Raw genomic sequence first — 12,338 nt, 5'->3', positions numbered from 1 at the left:
GTGCCTTGATCTTGGACTTAGCCTCCAGACTGTGAGGAAAAAATGCTTGTTGTTTCAGCCACCCAGTCTAAGGTATTTTTATTATAGCAGCCTGAATGGACTAAGACAATTTTGTAGAACAAGATTATTACCATGTTCCTGCAGGTATCGTAAAGAGGCAAGGGCAGACTAATCTAAATTGTACGCAGTGATGAAGTCATTTTTCTGGTCCCTATTTGTGAACTGATCATTCTAGACACAGAAAGAGCCAAAACACAGGTTTATGACTGTAAACAGGAGGCGTAGTATATCAAAGAGGACTGGGACTGGCAGTTAGGTGGGCCTTGGTCCAAATCTGTGCTTCTTACATATATTATATTATATATAATTCTTATATAATTACCCAAGTCACAATCTCTCTCTGAGCCTCAGTTTCCTCATCTTTCAAATGGAGTTACAATAGGTATCTCATAAGGTTGCTTTGCCATTAGTGAGATAACACAGGTAAACTTCCTGGCTCATGGTAGGCTCTTAATAAACAGAAGTAATGATTATTTTAAGCTAAGTAAGCTGTGGCTAAGTTTTACACTTTTGACCCACAACTAAATGCAATATATTATCATTTCTATTACATATTCATTCAATAAATGCTTATTGGGCACCTCCTATGTGCCAACTGGGAGTGCATGGTGAACAAGATGGTGATTGTCTCTGCTGCCGTGGGCCTTAACGTCCCCTGGGGCAGAAAGACAAACAGGCAGTGAGAGTACAATGTGAAAAGGGCTCTGACAGGGGAGGACCCCTCTCCACACAGCCCAGACTCCTGGGCAACGCACAGAACATAGCCAGTTGTTCTGAGAAAGAAATGAGTCAGGGTCCACTTCAAAGGTCCCTGGAGGTAGGCAGAATATGAAAAATAAATGACACACACATACATGGTGAGTGGGTCCCAGCAGTGACTGAGACCTGGTCTCACTTACAGAGTGGCTCTGTCTTTTCTCCAGAGTTTGTTGGCTACAAATGAGATTTACCAGCAAACTATTCATTAAAACAATCACATAACCTGAGGGCCTCAGTGTGTCATATGAAGGGATTTTACCTGTAGTAATTTCTATACCGTGGTTCTCAGGACATTTGTGATGTCTGGGGACATTTTTGAATGTCATAACTAAGGGGGGAGGGAGTATATTACTGGTGTCTGGTGAGTAGAGGCCAGAGATGCTGCTAAACTCCTACAGTGCATGGGACAGCCCTTCACAACAAAGAACTATCCAGTCCCAATGTCAGTAGTTGATATTGAGAGACTCTGGTCCACAGGAACTATTTGAAGAAACGGGAACTAAAGAAAAACTACTTAATTTTCCTAAAGCCACAGGACAATGGACTGTTTTGGTTTTTTGTACGTGAAAGAGTTATGTATCCTCACGGGGCCTCCTCATCTGAGAAATGAGAGTATTGGATTTGATCTTGTAGAAAGTCCTTTCCAGTTTGAAAGTTTATGAATCAAATACATTTATAGGATTAGGATGCAATTAACATGGGGCTATAAGATTGAGGGATGGTGGTCAGTCCAGGTGCTAGTGTGTCTGCATTTCTTTACCTTCCAGACTTCCTGAAGTCAGGTGCATAGTCCATTCATCAAAAACGTATGGAATGAGGGCTTCCCTGGTGGAGCAGTGGTTAAGAATCCGCCTGCCAATGCAGGAGACACAGGTTCGAGCCCTGGTCCAGGAAGATCCCACATGCCGTGGAGCAACTAAGCCCGCGAGCCACAACTACTGAGCCCCTGTGCCACAACTACTGAAGCCCGCATGCCTAGAGCCCATGCTCCCAACAAGAGAAACCACCACAATGAGAAGCCTGCGCACAGCAATGAAAACCCAACGCAGCCAAAAATAAATAAAATAAATAAATTTTTTAAAATTACATTAAAAAAAATGTATGGAACGAGGGATTTCCCTGGCTGTCCAGTGGTTAAGACTTTGCCTTCCAATGCAAGGGGTGCGGGTTCAATCCCTGGTCGATCCCACATGCCTCACGGCCAAAACACTAAAACATAAATAGAAGCAATATTGTAACAAATTCAATAAAGACTTTAAAAATGGTCCGCATAAAAAAAAAACCTTTTAAAAAAATGTATGGAATGTGACTTCCCTGGCGGTCCAGTGGTAAGACTCTGTGCTTCCACTACAAGGGGCATGAGTTCAGTCCCTGGTCAGGGAACTAAGATCCCATATGCCAGTGCGGTGCGGCCAAAAAAATAAAAAATGTATGGAACACCTATGGGCAAGGTGCTGTGCTTGGGTGTTAGAGGGGTGCAAAGAGGAATTAGATACAGCTCTTGCCCTAGAGTTACCTACAATGTAGGAGGGGGGAAAAAGCAAGGATAACTATAAGACCAAATCAAAGACCAAAATTAATTGAGTATATATGCATCAGATACTAGGATAGACACTTGGCATACTTTTCTCATTAATCCTACTTCCCATTATTTATTATTTTTCAGGCAGGGAAACTGAGGCTCAGGCAGGGTAAGCAGCTTGTCCACAGGCAGGGAGCGATGATTGGTGGGGCCCAGGAAAGGCCCTGGGCCTGTTTCCTTCAACACCTGAGTCTTTAAATATCTTCCTAGTAACTCTCATCTTCTCTTCCCGCGTACAGAACCTGACACCATCAGCGGAGAATCTAATACAAGGTATATAGCCCATCGCAGGGGACTTCAAAAGATAGTGCAGATTATTGTGTGATTCAGATTTTCATCTAAGTATCACTTGAAATAAGTGGAGTTTAGCTTGGAAATATTTTTATTGTGGGTTCCATTTATTATAACAAAGTTTCTGCAGTTGATAGAGCAAAGTTCCTTGCCAACAATTGTTCCTCAAGATCTGATGGTGGGAAGAAAGTGGACTGACCTTTTAGAAGCAAATATGAATATCTCCAACCCATAAAAGCGTAACTTAGGCCCAAAGGTAGCTATCATAATAACTTCTACTTGCACTTCTAACATTTGTAAAGTGTGCATTGATTTGTTCAACAGATAATTATGGAGCACTTGAAGTGTATAATAGTGTGCTAGGCACATTAGGGCACACAAAGGAATCTAGCCTGGAAAATGAAATATTAAAAGCTAAATAACAATATAAAGTAATGGTTCCCAGCTAGGGACAATTCTGCCCCCAGGGTTCATTTTGAGAAGTCTGAAGACATTTTTTGGTTAGGGATGCTCCTGCGTGTTCTGAAATGATACTTTTGCAATTGGTTTTTTTGGTTGTCACAACCAGAGGGGTGCTGCGGGCATCTAGTGGGTACGGACCAGGGATGCTGCTGAAATCCTAAAATGCACAGGCTAACCCCTTACAACAAAGAATTATCCAGCTCAAAATGTCAATAGCACTGAGGTTGAGAATCCCCAATATAAAGCAATTACGTTCTCGTTGGTAATGCCAACTATGTTTATAGAAGTTGCAAGAAGAGACCCAATGCTATAGCTGGAGTAATCAGGGACAATTTCACAGAGGAAAAAGGACCTGCCTGGGTCTCTGAAGGAGTTAGGATTTAGGAAGGGAGGGGGCCTAGAGGGGACATTCCGAGGAGGGAATATTGCATGGGCGAAAGTGCTGAGGTGAGGTGAACTAGGAGGTTTCTGGAACAGTGAGCGGGCCATCCTGGATGGAGCATTATCTCCACTCCACATTCTGTGGGTTGGGTCAGGCTGGTGGTGTCACATCTCCAGGTGACAGATGAGGAAACCAAAGCACAGAAAGCTTCAGAGCAGATCCTGTGATGGTCTCTGAGCTGGAGAAGAAGCCAGTCCTCGTGTTGCCCGGGCCCTGGGCTTTCTCCACCGTAGTCCCCCTCACCTGAGCCATGGTCCCACCCTGGACCGGTATCTGCCATGAGACGCATCACCCAAACAAAAGCTTCCTTCTGTCCTGAATCCAGCTGTCCTACTCTGGAAGATCACTATTTCTTTATTTGAAAGGACACCCTGTAGAAATCTAAACACACACACACACTCACACACTTCTCAAGCCAGAAATGGAGAGAAAGGCTGGTAGAAAATGGAATCACGTTCTAAAGAACACTAACTCAAAATTAATAGTCAGTCAACAGGCTAGCTGGGGGAAGAGCAGCCAGTTGCTCAATAGAAACAGAGCAGCTTCTGGCTGGCTGTGGTGCTGTCACATGGTCACCACGCCCGGGAGGGGGGGGGGGGTGGGGGAGGGGGGGCGAGGAGCGGGGACAGGTAGGTCTTAGGTAGGTCTCCAGAACAGATGAAATGGGGAGAAAATCTCACCTGGTGGAGGGAAAGGGAGAACCAGGAGTTTCCCACTCAGACACTCTGAGGAGACTAGACCAAGGTGCTGTGAGGACAAAAGCCGATGCTGATCTGAGGAGGAAGGGTCCAGGGTCCTGGGGAACCATCACAAACCCCCCTTCCCGAGTCTGTTCTGACCACCTGGAGTCTTTCCTCTCCAGTGTACATTTAGGGAAGAAAAGACCCGGAGGCAAAGCATCTGGGAACAGGGTCAGAAAAGGGTGAAAAGGAGAACAAAGGGCAGGTGTTCTAGGCTAGTTGAGATGATGCGGGGTCTGGGACTTGGGAGAAGCACCAAGTGGATTGCCAGGGGCAGCTGCAGGCTTCACAGAGTCAAGGAATCATTCACCTGTGCCCTAAACATTGAGGAGGAGGGGGGTGAGGTCAGAGGAGAAGAAGCACCCTGGAGATTAGATTAGAGGTCCTGCGGGAGGCAGAGCCCCAAACCTGGGTCTCACTCCCACACCTGCCGGCCATCCACATCCAAGGATGGGGTCCATGGGAGGAAGCGGGACCCCGGTGCCGGCCTCATGACTCTTCTCCCTCACCCCTCCTTATCCCAGGGCTTAAATAGATTGATAGCTTTGCCATGTGTCACCCAGTTATTGATTGCTTTTGCATCTCCAGTGAGGATGAGGCTCTGGTCATGTAGTGTTGGCGCATGGGTGAGCGTGGAGCGTGGATTGGGGCGGTGGGTGGAGATCACTGGTCCAGGAAACATCTATGCCAAGACCACAGCAACTCCTTGTGCCCACGCCCACAGCATCCTCTGCACTGGATCCCCACGGAGATGCCCTTCCCCTCACCCCCAGGGGCACAGGTGGCACCAAAATCCTGTCTTTGAGGACAGTTTGTCCACCCTCCCACTCTTTTAGTTCCAACCATTTCCCAGCCTGGCTGCATAAGAAAAATGTAAGCAATGTGCAGACTGCACTTTTCTCCTGCCTGGGAGGCCCTGACATTATCACAGCCACAACAAACCCCGGCCTTCACCCCAACCCACTCCTGCCTCTTGCCCGGGGCTTGAGCAGAGGGACGCAGGGCACCGGTGGGGCCAGTTTGGGCCCAGGGTGTCAGGGCAGGCCCCCCACCCTGGTCACTGCATGGTGTGGCCTGGGGAGTGGCTACTGTGGGTGCTTCTCAGTCCCCAGGGTGCCCCGAGGGAACTGAAGGCGGGAAGGGGATGATGTGCCCATCCAGGGAGGGAGGGTCATTGGGGATCAACTTTCCCAAGTTTGGAAAGAGCCCCCCTCCCTCCCTGCCTGCCAGCCCCTGCCTCTTGCCTCCTGCCAGGTCACAGTGGGTAGTGGGACAGAGGGCAGTGGAGAGAGGTGAATGGGGCCTCCACCTCCTCCTTGGACTGGAGGCCTGGATGTTGGGACGGAGGGAGACAAGGGGGAGGGCCCAGTCACAGGAGTGGTAGCCCCATGCCCACCTCACCTCCCCAAGCCTCCCTCCACCCCCAGGCATAGCCTCCCACTTGCCTAATCCGTCCAAGGGTACCACTGGGAGTGTCACCTCCCCCCTGCTCCCAGGCCTTGAGACCCTGCTGGTTCCCACAGGCTGTACTCCCTCCTGCCCCACCCACTCAGTCTGTGACTAAGAGGGGATGCTTGGAGAGGAATCATCTGCTCTCCTGTTTCCACCCCCTGCCCCCAAGTCCTCCAGCTCCGACCCCAACTCCGTCCTCAGGGTGAGGGCTGCCCAGGCTCCCTGCTGGAGACTTGGGCCTCTTGGCAAATCCCCAGGGCCCCTTGCAGGCTTCAGCCTCACCTGGTTACCTGCAGGCAGGCCCTGTACCCACAGCACCGGCTTCCCCTCCCTTAGGTGCAGCTGGACCTCAGCCCAGGGCCGCTGGGGGAGGCTAAGGCACCAAAGTACCCGAAAGGGCAGCTTGGGGGTGAGGTGGGGAGGCAACAGTTCTCCCCCTCAAAGGTACAGAGGTGGGCCTGAGGACCCCAGGCCAGGGTGAGATCGCGCTGCGATGCCCTAGGCTCCTTCTCCCTACATACACTGAAGAAAGGAAAAAGGGCATTATGTCTGCAGTCCTAAAATGCTGGGAGATACTGCCCTGTTTAGCTTCCAGCTAACAAAAAGAACTCTCCCAAGACTGAGAGCATATTTAGGAAGTGGTTCGGAAAGCTTACATCACCACTGACCTTCAGCCTAGAAACCTGAGCCAGCTGGGGGAGGGACCCTGGAGCGGGGTGTCTGTGACAAGACCACCGAGCTCACTGGCAGTTCTGCCATTGCCGCCCTGGCATGGGGCTGGCATGGGGAGTGAGTTCCTGGCACCTGGCTCCAGCCCTGGGCAGTGTGTCCCTAACATCGTGAGCAGGTGGGAGTTGCTGTGGCCACGCTGAACCGGGGCCTCTCTGCACGTGTGTGTCCACTCCCCGGCCCATCACACCTTGGCTTCTGCTTCCGGTAATTCATCATTTGTTTTTCTGAAGCTTGATTGTCATTGTGACGGAACATATTAAACAAAAGGTGAGGTAACTAATGAAGTAAGTTACTTGAAAGAGCTTTGACAAATGTCAAGAGCTGCACATACACGTTATTATTCTTAGTGCTTCCAACCATCAAGGAGTGTCGTTAAGTCCTTGCCAGACTCGGAGGGATCTGAGAGTTTATCTGATCCAGCTCTTTCATTTTGCAGACGAAAAATGTGAGGGGCGAGGTGGTCTTCCCAAGACCACATGGAGGGGTTCAGCCAGATCTAGTGTCCTGGCAGGAGCTAACTGTCCACTGAGCGTCCAACACTATGCTATACTCTACTTATATTAAATCATTCCACACGACAAACTATCAGGTAGAAATATTAATTTTATAGATGAGGAAACTGGCTGAGGAAGTGTTTTTTTTTAATAAATTTATTTATTTTATTTATTTATTTTTGGCTGCGTTGGGTCTTCACTGCTTCGTGCGGGCTTTTCTCTAGCTGCGGTGAGCGGGAGCTACTCTTCGTTGCGATGTGTGGGCTTCTCACTGTGGTGGCTTCTCTTGTTGCAGAGCACGGGCTCTAGGTGCTCAGACTTCATTAGTTGTGGCGCATGGGCTTAGTTGCTCCATGGCATGTAGGATCTTCCCAGACCAGGGATTGAATCCGTGTCACCTGCATTGGCAGGCAGATTCTAAACCACTGCACCACCAGGGAAGCCCCCGCATTACTTTATGCTGCCCCTTTGTAGCCAGCTGTACCCCTGCCACCCCTGGTCCCTGGCAGCCCCTAATCTGTTCTCTGTTTCTATAACTTTGCTTTTTCCAGAGTGTCCTATAAGTGGAATCATACGATATGTAGCCCTTCAAGTCTGACCTTTTTCGCTTAGCATAATGCAGTTGAGATTCATCCAGACTGCTGCCTATATCAGTAGTTCCTTCAACCACAGGTTGTTAATCCACTTATCATCTGAAGGACGTTTGGTAGTTATGAATAAAACCTCCAAAAACATTCACGGGCAGTCGGCCCTCTGTATCCACAGTATTCAACCAACAGTAGATAGCTTGGTTGGAAAAAAAAAAACTCCAGAAAGTTCCCAAAAGCAAAACTTGAATTTGCCACGTGGAGTCTATTTACATGGCATTTACACTGTATTTATAACTATTTACATTGTATTCCGTAACATAAGTAATCTAGAGATGATTTAAAGTATATGGGAGGATGTGTTTTAGGTTACATGTAAGTACTATGCCATTTTACATAAGGAATTTGAGCATCTGTGGATTTTGGTATCTGCTGAGGGTCCTGGAACCAATCACCTGAGGATACTGAGGGACGAGAGTTACAGTTTTTTATGTAAACATAAGGTTTCATATCCCTTGGGCAAATAGGAGTGGGATACACAGCGAGTGTTGTTTAATTTTATAAGAAACTGCTAAACTATTTTCCAAAGTAGCCATACCATTTTGCATCCCCAGTTCTAGTTGCTCTGTATCCTTGCCAATATTTGGTATGGTCAGGGGTTTTTGCTTGCTTGCTTTTTTTGCCATTCTAATAAGTATGTATGAAGAGGGTTTTAAAATTTGCTTAAAATCATAAGTATAGTGAATGGCAGAGCTGATATTTAATTGTAATCTATCTGTCTCCAAAATCCATTCCCCTTCCTCTACACATACTGCTCCTTAAATAATCCGGTTCCTCTACCTTGACTCAGAGCAAGTAGCTGGTAAACCCACTCTGCCAGTCAGAATAGCCTAGGTCACACTGAAGTAAGAACAACAACAAAACTCAAACCCCAGTGACTTCAAATAACAAAGGTTTCTTTCTCATTTATTCTGCATATCCTCTGTGGGTCAGATGGGACCTCTACTCCATGCTCTCCTCACTCCAAACTCAGGCTGATGGAGCAGCCACTAGCTGGAGCATTACCACTTGCTCTGCAGAGGGGAAGAGAGCTCGGAAGGGCTCACAGAGACGATTAAATGCTTCAGCCTGGAAGTGATACCATCACTTCCACTTCCACCAGATTGGCCATACCCAGTCTATGGCCACCCCCAATCACTAGGGACCAGGGACCAGGCAATGCCATCCTAGCATGTGGCCAGAAGGCAGAGAAGAGGAAAAATTTGGTGAACAGCTTTAATACCTACTATATGTATTGTAGATAATTGTTGATCATTCAGAAGATGCAAGGTAACGCTAAATGAAAAGGGGTTCATATAAAGCATCGCATTATTCTAAAGGTTAGCCTTTTTTTTTTAAATGAAATTATTAAATTATTTATTTATTTATGGCTGTGTTGGGTCTTCGTTTCTGTGCGAGGGAGGGCTTTCTCTAGTTGTGGCAAGGGGGGGCCACTCTTCATCGCGGTGTGCAGGCCTCTCACTATCGCGGCCTCTCCTGTTGCAGAGCACAGGCTCCAGAGGTGCAGGCTCAGTAATTGTGGCTCACGGGCCCAGCTGCTCTGTGGCATGTGGGATCTTCCCAGACCAGGGCTCGAACCCGTGTCCCCTGCCTCGGCAGGCAGATTCTCAACCACTGCGCCACCAGGGAAGCCCCTAAAGGTTAGTCTTATCCAAGATTTTTAACATGCTTTTCACAGTTGCCTCAGAAAGACTTGGCTGGGTGCAGAGGCGCTGCCACTACACAGGCAGGCCCTCCTGCTAATATTTTCCCTGGATTCAGGAAGAGCCCAAATGGCTTATAAACATAGTTTCCATTAAGGCCCAGCAATGCACTGAAAATCCAACCCTTCGGCCCCTTACTTTGTTTCTCAGATTCATATTGTTATTCCAGCCACTCCCTAATTCCCCTTGATTTGTGACTATGGGCAAAGCCCTTCATTCTGGGAGTAGCTGCCAGGTACCCTCTGAGCCTCAGGGTCATAAAGCTATAGGGCAGCTCAGGTGTGCTAGAGCAGGGAGCTGTGGGGAAGGATACCTCCTCTACATGGTCCTGCCTAAGTCCTTGGACTAGACCTCAGACAGTCTCCAAGCCAAAGCTACCGGGATTAGAACAGCTGAGTATGAGTACTAGAACAGCTCACGTGAATTACGGTGAGCTGGGCAGACAGAAGGCCTCCCTCATTCCCCCCACATCAGCTGTGTGCCCATGAGCAGAAATTCTCTGAGTTGTTTCTTCATCTGGAAAATGAGGACGATCATGACCTCTGTTAACATGCTATGAGGAATAGTTTGTAAATGAAGCATCTGGCACATAGTACTTGCTTAATAAATGGTAGCTATTATCACCATGATACTTAGAGCTAAATAGAAGCTCTGTGCATTTTCAGTCAGACGCTGCAGTGAGTGAGTTCTAGGGGCCTGGGACTTGATTTCCCTTGACCTTGGGGTATGCTTAGAGTGAAAGGATGGAGTATTATTGTTAATTGGTTAAAACTAGTGCTTTGTCTCCTAACTATTGAAATAACTATTTCACTGTTATTGTTTTCATTACATGTGCACACCTAACTTGCATGGCTGATCTATAAGCCCAGTATGAATAGAGATGTAATTAGCAAAAGGCCAAATGGTGATTAAAAAGAAATCTAGAGAAACTTTTTCTAAGATCTACTGCCAAAGAGCCTTAAGCAAGTAAAAATTAGCTTTCATGTCTTTTACAGTTTTTACATTGCTGTTCAGGTTTTAATTTTCGAGTTTGTAATTATTGAAACTTTATGTATTATGGTATAGTGGCTAATACAAATAAATAAAATCTGTGAACATTCACTTCAACTTTTTCAAAACAAAATGGGTCTGTCTGATGGTTATACTCAAACCCGTCTGGGGCTGAGACAAGGCTGCCCTCTTCTGGAAATTTCCAGTACTGTAATGATTCCTTAAAGAGGCAGGCTGTGGGCCTTCCACCCCAGCTGAGAAGGGGCCCATGTGTTTCCATCATTTCAGCTGTGGGTCTAAAGGTCTCTCCATGCTGCACAGAACAGCAGACACAGTGGCCCTCAAGTTTCCTGGAGTTTTGTTACTCGTTGAGGAAAGCGATCACATTTTCTACTTCCCCACGATATGTTGGTAGAGTGCTGTACAGTTTAAAGAGCAGTTTCACACACTTTACTTCACATGTCATGATAACCCTGTGAATTAAGACTGGACAAAAGTTTTTGTCATTTTACATGGAAGAACAGAGGTTAAGAGACGGCGAGTGATTTGCCTAAGACCACACTACCCCTAAATGGGAAAAAGTTCTAGAATCCAGGACTTTGGTTACCTAGGTTTGTGTTCTCTCTGCCAAACCATAATAAAAATATTACTTTTATTTTTAAAATAGCCTATTTACGATGTGACAGGTCAGTGATTCTCAGCTTTGGCTGAACATTAAAATCACCCGGGCTACTTTAAAAAGTAATTCCCATGCCTGGGCACCACACCAACCAAATACATCAGACTCTGTGGGTAGGGTTCCAGGCAACCATGAGTTTCATTAACTCTCCCAGGTGACTCCAGTGTAGAGTGTCACGCGTCATTGTGTAGGTACTTTATAAACACCTCATTTAAACCTCATTACAATCCCATCAGCAAGGTATTGTTACCCACATCACAGGTGAGGAAACCAAGTCACAGAAAGGATAAGTCAATTGTCCAACTCATCTTGGATAGTCCCTATTACCACAATTCCCAAACTGTGTGTCACGGTGCTCCAAGTTGCCAAAGTGAGGTTCCACAGGATATTTGAAAAATTTCAGGGATAAATACTCGTCATCTGTCAGGCATCATGTGCACTACTAGCTCAAGGCAACTCACCGCTTCTACAGTAGATGGCGCTACATGCCTTCCAATGACGTCACTTTTTTTGGCAAAACTGGATTTTTCAACATGAAATCAGTGTGGAACAGGAAATGAGTCTGGTGGTGTTCACTCTGATTCCAAAGTTAGAGAAGCAAGGCAATGCCCAAGAGTCATAGATATCCCATTAGTAACTGTGGTAATTTAAGAATGAATTAAAATATTTTCTCTTTCAACTTTTGTGTCGTTTTTTCAAATGGCTATGCTGTTAAGACAAAAATATGTATTAAGTTGTTCAGACCTGACTACTTAATAAAGGAAAATTTGCGGCATTTTGGGAAAAAAGGCACTGACACACCAAGGGCATCCACTCTAATGTCAAAGTCACACAGTGACGATGCAGAGGGAGGATTTGAATTTGGTCAGTCTGAACTGACCCAGAGCCTGAACACTTAACCTCTCCTCTTTTTTTTTTTTTTTTTTTTTTTTTAAATAAATTTATTTATTTATTTATTATTTATTTTTGGCTGTGTTGGGTCTTCGTTTCTGTGCGAGGGCTTTCTCCAGTTGTGGCAAGTGGGGGCCACTCTTCATCACGGTGCGCGGGCCTCTCACTGTCGCGGCCTCTCCCCTTGCGGAGCACAGGCTCCAGACGCGCAGGCTCAGTAGTTGTGGCACACGGGCTTAGTTGCTCCGCGGCATGTGGGATCTTCCCAGACCAGGGCTCGAACTCGTGTCCCCTGCACTGGCAGGCGGACTCTCAACCACTGCGCCACCAGGGAAGCCCAACCTCTCCTCTTTTTTAAAAAAAATATTTATTTATTTATTTATTTATTTGGTTTCGCCAAGTCTTAGTTGTGGC

The sequence above is a fragment of the Balaenoptera ricei genome, chromosome 9, assembly GCF_028023285.1.
Source record: "Balaenoptera ricei isolate mBalRic1 chromosome 9, mBalRic1.hap2, whole genome shotgun sequence".
NCBI lineage: Eukaryota > Metazoa > Chordata > Mammalia > Artiodactyla > Balaenopteridae > Balaenoptera > Balaenoptera ricei.
Note: the sequence above shows the minus strand (reverse complement) of the source record.